Source organism: Neovison vison, chromosome 8, assembly GCF_020171115.1.
Source record: "Neovison vison isolate M4711 chromosome 8, ASM_NN_V1, whole genome shotgun sequence".
Classification (NCBI taxonomy): Eukaryota; Metazoa; Chordata; class Mammalia; order Carnivora; family Mustelidae; genus Neogale; species Neogale vison.
This window is the reverse complement of record NC_058098.1, coordinates 5,922,674-5,931,582: the sequence shown is the minus strand read 5'-3', so window position 1 is coordinate 5,931,582 and position 8,909 is coordinate 5,922,674. Positions and strand designations below refer to the sequence as shown.

Sequence of the window (8,909 nt, the reverse complement as noted above, 5' to 3'; positions counted from 1 at the left end):
CATCCCAGAGGGAGTGAGCCCCATCCGGCGTCTGTCGGCCCCAGCTCTAGGCTTTTTTCCCCGAAGGAGCACCTGCCAGGACTCCCTGGCTTGGGTGTTCGTGGCTGTGAGGCTGGTGACTTCCCCTCCAATTCCACCTTCTCATCCCGGTAATGACGAGCGTAGGGACTCTTCAAGGAAGCAGCTTCTCCCGTCTTCTTTCCCTCGCCTGTCTCCTAATCCAGCCGGTAGAGTCCAAGAGCCACACACTTCTCCTGTAACGGGCCAGGAACTGTAAATATTTGGGGCCCTGGGGGCCATGTGGTCTCTGTCACAACGACTCAAGGTGCCGGTGCAGGGACAGCAGGCGCACTATTGACGTACGGCCTGCAGCGGCTTCAAGACCATATGGACCGCAGAGCCGAAAATTTCTCTCTGGCATTTAACAGAGTTTACCAGCCTTGCCATGCGCTAGGAATATCTTTCAAGTCAGTAACTATCTTTCCTTACCTTTTTTTAAACTCTTTTATTTTATAGAGATGGAGCAGGGCAGAGGGAGAGGGAGAGAGAGAATCTTAAGGCAGTTTCCACGCCCAGGGAGGAGCCTGGGGCAGGGTGCCATCCCACAGCCCTGAGATCATGACTTGAGCCAAAACCGAGTCGGGTGCTCAACCAGTGGAGCCACCCAGGAGCCCCCCCCCCCACCCTTGCTATCCTTTTTTAAAAGATTGATTGGTTGGTTGGTTGGTTGGTTGGTTGATTTGACAGAGAGATCACAAGTAGGCAGAGAGGCCGGCAGAGAGACAGAGGGGGAAGCAGGCTTCCCGCTGAGCAGAGAGCCCGATGCGGGGCTCGAGAACCCTGGGATCATGACCCGAGCCGAAGACAGAGCCTTTACCCCACTGAGCCACCCAGGCGCCCCACTATCCTTTTTTTTTTTTTTTAAGACTTTATTTATTTATATGACAGATCACAAGTAGGCAGAGAGGCAGGCAGAGAGGTGGGGGGAAGCAGGCTTCCTGCTGAGCAGAGAGCCTAATGCGGGGCTCGATCCCAGGACCCTGAGATCATGACCTGAGCCGAAGGCAGAGGCTTAACCCACTGAGCCACCCAGGCGCAACCCTCACCACTATCCTTTTTAATGACTACATTTTGCTGCCCTTCCACTAGGGTTTCAAAAGCTGCTGTACTGAGGACATTCATTTCCCTGGCAAATGTTCTAGAAACCTGGTTTGCCATGGGAAGACGGCCTCTGAGTTTGGGAAGCAGTAAATAATGTCCTCAAAGCCTCTCCCAGCCTAGCCATGGTCTCTAAGCTCTGACAGGCCGAAAAGGGGGCATTTTCTGAGTCACTTCTCATGACCCATGGATATGATCACCTCGATCTTTCCGCAAATCTGCAGACCCATAGTTGGGTCCCCTGCTGAGGAAGCCCACTGACGCTGTCCTCAGAGTCCAGGACAGTCCCTCTGTTCCTTGCAACTGGGTCCCCTTCACATCAAGCAGGAAACAAGGAGCTCCTTGAAATCTTTCTTCTCTTAATTAAACATTGCCTTATTCACAGCAAAGGATTCCTTGCTTGTTCGGGTCCACTGTACATCACGCTGGGCTGGGGGTCATCACGCTGGGCTGGGGGGGTCTTCCTGCTGGATCAACGGAGAGGATTTAAGGCAGAGGCTTGAACCCATTCTTCTAGTTCCAGGGCACTCTCCAGATTCTTCTGTGGGTTTAATTTCCTAAGGCAGAAACCTTACCTGGATTTGTGAATGACGTGGCGCTCTTTGTTGCCCTACATCCCTCGGGAGCCCCTGAAGAAGACAATTGTTTGGAAAGTGTTGCCTCTTATGCTTTTCCTTTTTAATTTTTTTTTTTTATAAAAGAGGAATTATAGTCTTTGCACCCTATAACCTTGGGCTTCTGCCAAGTTTCCTTAGTAGCATTTTCACTTGAAATATTTGAGCCTTTCTCCTCCTGAGCCAGGAGGGTGTTTCTTGTACCAGTAGTGGAGTTTGAAAAACCAAAACTCTGAAGCCCAGGTTTATGGTGTCCGATATCCCAAATGTACACGTCGCCTCCCAACCCACTTATAGAGAAACTAGAAAAGCCAGAAAGACATAGAGGCAATCATTTTGCTCATTTTTCAAATTGATAGGATTGCTTTAAAAAAAAATGTTGGAGTTGGAAGTTTATGTGAAATTTGTCTGAAGTTCTATTTTTTATTATTATGAAACGACACATGGTCATTAGAGAATTGAGAAATCTTAGACTGGAAAGATAAGCTGACCTTCGTCACCAGCCCACACTCAAGGAGGCGCACACAAACACTGCAGGACCGTCACAGGCACTGTGGGGTGTCTAGCCAACATCTGTTCTCTTCGTTTTTCCTCAGAAACCCCTGATTTTGTACTGCCATCCACTCCGGACAATATTTTTTTTTTTTAAGATTTTATTTATTTAATTGTCAGAGAGAGAGGGAGAGTGAGCGAGCACAGGCAGACAGAGAGGCAGGCAGAGGCAGAGGGAGAAGCAGGCTCCCTGCCGAGCAAGGAGCCCGATGTGGGACTCGATCCCAGGACGCTGGGATCATGACCTGAGCCGAAGGCAGCTGCTTAACCCACTGAGCCACCCAGGGACAATATTTTGAGATTAATTTGTCGTGGTGGCCGTTTTCCTCCCCGCAGGCATCTCGGGCCGGAGTCTGGGATGTAACTATGGGTGACGGGGTAGGAAGACAGGTGTCTGCTGCGGGACTCCTGGGGAAGGGTTCCTTCCTCCTATGTGAGCCGCCCAGAAGGAGACGCCCTTCTGCTCTTCTTTCTGGGGACAAGACAGGACACCTGGAACCACGTGACGCGATGAAGCCGACGTGGGGGTGAAGGTCGAGCCCGGAGAGCTGGAAATCGAGCAGAAGCCCAGGGCCAGCTCTGCTTCTGCTCTTCTTATGGGACAGAAGATGCTCCCACTGTTAAGACGGTTGGAGTCGGGATTCGGTTTCCGTCGTGAAAAGCGTCAGAACTGAGTGGAGGGTGTGTGTGTGTGTGCCCACACGTGGGTGTCATGTTGTAGACGCCGCCGACCACATCGGATGAAGATGGGCCGATTTTGCTGCCGCCGCAAGCTCCCCCACCCCACCCCCAGGAGAGGAGCCCGAGGAGATTCCTGGAAAGGGGAGTGGAGGGAGCTGGAGGCTGTGCCGGCCGCTTCTCGGGAGGGAAGCGAGAAACAGGCCAGTTCTGGACGCTGTGGAAAAGATGGGCCATTTGGCAACTATCTTAACGACGGAAGCAGATCCAGCTGGAGCGAAGCGGGACGGGAACGGACTCTGACTCCTGGGAGAAGACAGGGCTCTTGTGTCATTTTTATGGTTGCCGTGTGGCCTCATCGGCCACCTGCTCCCAGCAGTTTCTCTTCTGTTGGAAACGTTGTGTCTGGTTGTCAGCGAGGCCCATTTCACTTTCTCTGGTTGCGAGAGAAATATATATATCCCGAGTAAAAGGATCCCCCCTCACTGTCGTCCGTTCTCCATGCAATGTGACATTCAAAGACAGTTTCCCAGAGTCATTAAAAACAGCTGACATACTCAGGGCACCTGGGTGGCTCAGTGGGTTAAAGCCTCTGCCTTCGGCTCAGGTCATGGTCCCAGGGTCCTGGGATCGAGCCCGCATTGGGCTCTCTGCTCAGCAAGGAGCCTGCTTCCCCCTCGCTCTCTGCTTCCCTCTCTGCCTACTTGTGATCTCTGTTAGTCAAATAAATAAATAAATTTTTTTTTTTAAAAAGAGGCAAAGGCAAATTAAAAGCTGGCTTCATTCGTATTAACCCGGCTTTGGCAAAACTCGAAGGCAGGCTGCTCATGAATAGAGCCGTATCTCTTGGCTTGGAGGTGAAGATGGGGGGACAGGGCAGCCTTGTGTCTCCTGCCAACCGCCGGTCCACTTCCACCCAGCCCCCGGGACAAGAGACGACACAGCGAGGGTGAGAACTTGAAGGTTAGAATGCTGGGTAGGAGAAGAATAAATGAAACAAGATGGGATTGGGAGGGAGACAAACCATAAGTGACTCTTAATCTCACAAAACAAACTGAGGGTTGCTGGGGGGAGGGGGGTTGGGAGAAGGGGGGTGGGGTTATGGACATTGGGGAGGGTATGTGCTTTGGTGAGTGCTGTGAAGTGTGTAAACCTGGCGATTCACAGACCTGTACCCCTGGGGATAAAAATACATGTTTATAAAAATAAAAATTTTAAAAAAACAAAACAAAACAAAAGAATGCAGGGGTCAGAGCTGTCAGAGCTGTCCTGGCCCTTTAGCAAATCGTACTCGGAGTCTTAGAATTTGGCCCGATCAGATTCGTGTCTTCCTCCCTGAAGGACAGGAGGGAGGAACTACAAGGGTATCTCGTGGAAAAATCCCAGGGGAGGGCTCCAAAGCGTCATGGGGAGCAGACAAGCAGAGGGAACCCCAATAGGCCCACCTGCCTGGAGAGTTTGTGGCACATAAACGGCTCTCGCGAATACCTCCATACTCATTTCGAGATGCTACGATATCATAAATACATATTTGGTCTCTGCCCCTCTTTCCTGCACGGAGCTGCTGTCATCCTTGGCATCTCCGATGACGTGTCTTTTTGTAGCGGAATGCGAGGACCGGTGAAGGGGCGGCGCTCGGTGGCCCCGGAGGGATGCTGGTCGCCGGGGTAACCAACCTCGTGCTGGGCGGGTCCGGGCCTTCAGCTCCACCCCCTGACCCTTCGGGAGCGGAGAGGGGCTGGCGTTAGAGCCAATCACACTAAAGACCAGTGATTTCCTCGGTCCTGCCTAAGGAATGACACTTATGCAAAAAGTCCCGAACCACAGGCTTCGGGAGCTTCCAGGTTGGTGAACCTTGCGGCGGTGCGGGGGTGCGGGGGTGCGGGGGTGTGGAGAGGACGCAGGAGCTCTGGCCCTTTCCCCCACACTCTGCCCTAGACATCGTCACTAGCTGGCTGCCCCAGAGTAGCGTCCTTCGTAAGAAACTAGTCGTCCAGCGACTACACGAGTTCCCTGAGTGCTGTGAGCCTTCTGGCAAGTGACTGAACCCCAAGGGCAGGTCACGGAAACCCTAATTTACAGCCAGGGGGTCAGAGGTTCTGGACGCCAGGCATCTGAAGTGGGGGACAGACGTACAGGTTGAGCCCTTACCCTGGGGGCGCGGGGGCGGGGGGGGGGTCTGCTCTAACGCTGGGAATTAGCGTCACAATGGAATTCAATCGCGGGCACCCCACTGATGTCAGGGAGTTGGAGACTTGGTTGGGAGCCCCTCCCCCATATTTCTGGTGTGAGCATAGTAGTAGGAAAGAAACATGGTTTTCTCCTTTGGGATGCTCTTCATTTTTCCTCCTTTAAATGTATTAAAGCTTTTATTTTATTTTAAAAATTTTAGAAGATTTTATTTATTTATTTGACAGACGGAGATCACAAGCAGGCAGAGAGGCGGGGGGAGAGAGAGGTGGAAGCAGGCTCCCCGCTGAGCGGAGAGCCCGAAGCTGGGCTTGATCCCAGAACCCCAAGATCATGACCCGAGTCAAAGGCAGAGGCTTAACCCACTGAGCCACCTTTATGGCCTTTATTTTAATATAAGAAAAAAAATCTTTCCCTAGAGCCTTGCAGTAAGGACCCGAAATAGGGGTGGAAATCCAGAGAGCAAAGAATGAAATTCTACTGATTGAGGCAAACTTCAATCATCTCTGGTTCTCATTTTATTCACATGTGGCTAAAAAGACAGATTTGGTTGTTCGGTGAAATTGCCAGACTGATGACCTAGAAATGTGGCTAAGACCTCTTCTGGGTTTCTTTTTTTCTTTTGGGGAAATTAAGTATTGTTCACAGGGTATCCACAGATAGCTCTCACTTTGATCCCAAACGATTTTAATTAAAATAATCATAACAGGGGTCACCTGGCTGGCTCCGTGGGTAAAACAGGCCACTCTTGACCTGGGGGTCGTGAGTTCAAGCCCCATGTTGCATGTAAAGATCACCTAAAATAAAATAAAATAACCATGACGGCAAAAGTAGACGGACAGGTCCTGAAATTCTACAGCTAAGAGCAGGGCGAGGAGTGGGAACTCCTTGAAGTGTAGAAATTGCTCTCAAACCAGTGTCTGGGGAAGCTCACCCCTTCCAGCTAGACGGTATGTTCATCTGGACAGCCTTGATATTGGGGTGCTGATGGAGATGGGGAGGTGGGGAGATGACCCCGAAGTGCAGCGGCCAGACACTAGATAGCACGTAGGTTTTCCACGTACTCAGTAAAAAGGAACTCATTTAAACCTCAGCGTGAGGTCGGTCCTCCCAAGCGCTCTCCAAGCTCGAAGTTAACAGGATTCCCACGACCCCGAAACCACGAGGCCTCCTGCCACCACCACCACCACCACCACCCCGCCTTCCGAGAGGCCCAGCTTCTGGGTTGGCGGTTCACTGGCTGGGCAAGCCTACGTGTTTACCTTCTTTGAGCCTGGGTTCCCCATCTGCAGAACAAGGGTACTTCCAGACCCGTGGGGATCCCCACAGAGCCCCTGACTTTGGCGCTCTGCGGAGGGCAATTGTGACAGCTGTGACTGACTGACGGCCTTGTGCCAACATTCCTCTGCCTCCTTCAAGCTCCCTGACATTCAGGAATCTTCCTCTTTTGCTCCTCTGTCTTCCTTCCCACCTCCCTTCTGCCTTCCCTTTCTTTTCCTTTAAATACCCTAAGCCTCTTCCTAAGAACCTCGCTAAGCAGGCTGGTGGTTCCTTTGGCACTGCGGGATTACGGGAGGATTAAGGCCCTTTGTCCATTACTCATCTCCTCTCTGCAGAGACAAGACCTGAAGGATTGCTAAAGCATTCCCCTGGTAACCGCTTTCTCCGGGCCTTGCTTGGCTTGCCTCCAGCTGGGTGGAGCTCCCCCTGCGTGCAGGCTGCGCAAGGAAGGGAGCCCAGGGCTGCCAGCGTCGGGGTGGGTGAGCCAGGACATCTGCATTGGGCTGGGTCTCCACTCGAGGGCCAAGTCTCTTCCCCTCTAGGGCCGGTTGCTTCAGACGTCGGAGACAAGCCACATCACGCCTCGAGATCGGCTCCTCACTTCCAGCACCCAAGGGTGCGGTCCTGTGGTCATCGCAGCCTGCGCCTCCCTTTGTGTTCCCTTCCCTTGTCTGTCCTGCTTTACAAAGGAAATGCACCACCTGCTCTTACCTAAGGCCCGGCCACGGCTCCCCCCCCCCCCTCCAGGATTGCAAGTCTTTAATTTTCTCTCCACCTCCTGACTCATCCAGCCTTCCCCCTCCCCTGCATCTCATCAGCTCCAGAGCTGCTCCCCTGTTGCAAAGAGCAGAAAGCCTCTGAGCTCCGGGGATCCCACAGGCCTCCAGCCCCCTTCTCTGCCTTCTTTCAGAAACGAGCTTCTCTAAGCCCTCTAAGCCTGCGTTTCCTCGACTCACATGCATTCTCCTGCCCACTCGGCCCCCCAAACTTGCTCCTGCCGGGGCCACCGGTGCCCAGATTCCACTAGACAAGGGACACTTTCAAGTCCTCTGTCATGGGGCTTCTTCGAGGCAGCTGACCCAGCGGACCGCTCTCTCCTTCCGGCAACTCCCCACCTGCTTCCCTTCTGCCATGTTCAAGGTTTCCCGGCCTCCTTCCCGGCCTCCCCGCAAGCTGCCGTCTCAGTGTGGGGTTCTCAGAGCTGGCTTCTTGTGGCTCTCCCATGTTCTAGGGGCTAGGGGGTCCCACGCACGTCCCTCCTGTCCTGCTGCCCCTCACAAGGGACAGCCCACTGACACCCCCAAGTGAACATCTCTTGGGCATTCCACACCTCACATATCCAGAACAAAGCTCTTCTTCCCCAGGCTTCCTCACCTGTGGGACTAGACGGCCCCCCAGCCCGGAGGCCCGAGCTGTCGTTCCTGGTTCCTTCCTTCCCTGCCCCTGTAACCCTCCTACTCCCCCTCCAGCTGTCGTTCTGCTCCACGGGTGTCCCTCAGGTCCACGCTCCCCACCCACCACGTGCTACCCTAGGTCAGGCCACCAGCAACTCCTACCTGTCTCGATCTCCTAAGTTATCGCCAGCCCCGACTTCTCTCGCTGCTGCCACGGCTGAGATCTTTTCTAGAATGAAAATTGAATCATCAGGTCAGTCCCTGCTTAAAAACCACTTCGTGGTGCTTCTGCTCATTGCTGTTAGGGTGAAGTCTGACCTCCTTAAACCTTGACACAACCCTTCAGAGCCTGGCCCCTCCCTGCTTCTCTCACCTCCCCTGCCAGGCTGCCCTCCAGGTCCCAGATCCAGGGACAGGTGCCCACATTCCGGAATGTTCCTTCCCCTCCAGGCCTTTGTACTCGCTACTCCTTTCTTGGGTACCGTCCCTCTCCTACCCAAGTCCCTACTTCTGGTTAGCTCCTCTTTATCCCTCTGTCCTTGGCTTGGCTTAGATGTCATTTCCTTCAGGAAGCCTTCCCTGACTCATCCTCCCCAAACAAAACAAAATCCTATCAGATCAAAAAACTGAGTCATAATCTCCTCTCTTCCCTGGGGAGAGATCAGGAAAGCTATGTTTGCATAACAGGCACACAATCTTTACTTGACTTCTTTGTTGAGGCTTAGTGGAGATGGGGTAAGGATCGCATCTATACATGATTACATGGCACTAGAAAAAACACAAATCTCTACCTGATATGGGACTCACATGATCAGCTGATGGGGACAAATCACCAGGAAATGAAATAACCAAAGCAGAGACTCGATAATGAACTTATTCTTTGCTCACATAAAAAGATACTTAACTGGGCTTCATAGAAATCAGGTTTTTCTTTTTTCCTGATGGGTGGGACTTTTATGCCAATAACATGGTACAAAATTGGTTTCTGCCTTTCCCATGTTAAATCAGGACAACAGGACAAGGCCATCTTCTGAAATTTGAA

At 52.5% G+C, this 8,909-nt stretch overlaps 1 long non-coding RNA gene across 1 annotated transcript; it reads right to left on the bottom strand.

Moving 5' to 3' along the window:
- Nucleotides 1-2,598: 2,598 nt before the first annotated feature.
- LOC122915536 lies at nt 2,599-8,406 on the bottom strand. The gene is made up of 3 exons (XR_006386058.1): nt 8,241-8,406; nt 8,030-8,096; nt 2,599-3,438 (listed from the first exon to the last, which is right to left on the bottom strand). It is a non-coding gene; the product is annotated as an uncharacterized LOC122915536 (long non-coding RNA).
- Between the last annotated feature and the right edge of the window lie 503 nt (nt 8,407-8,909).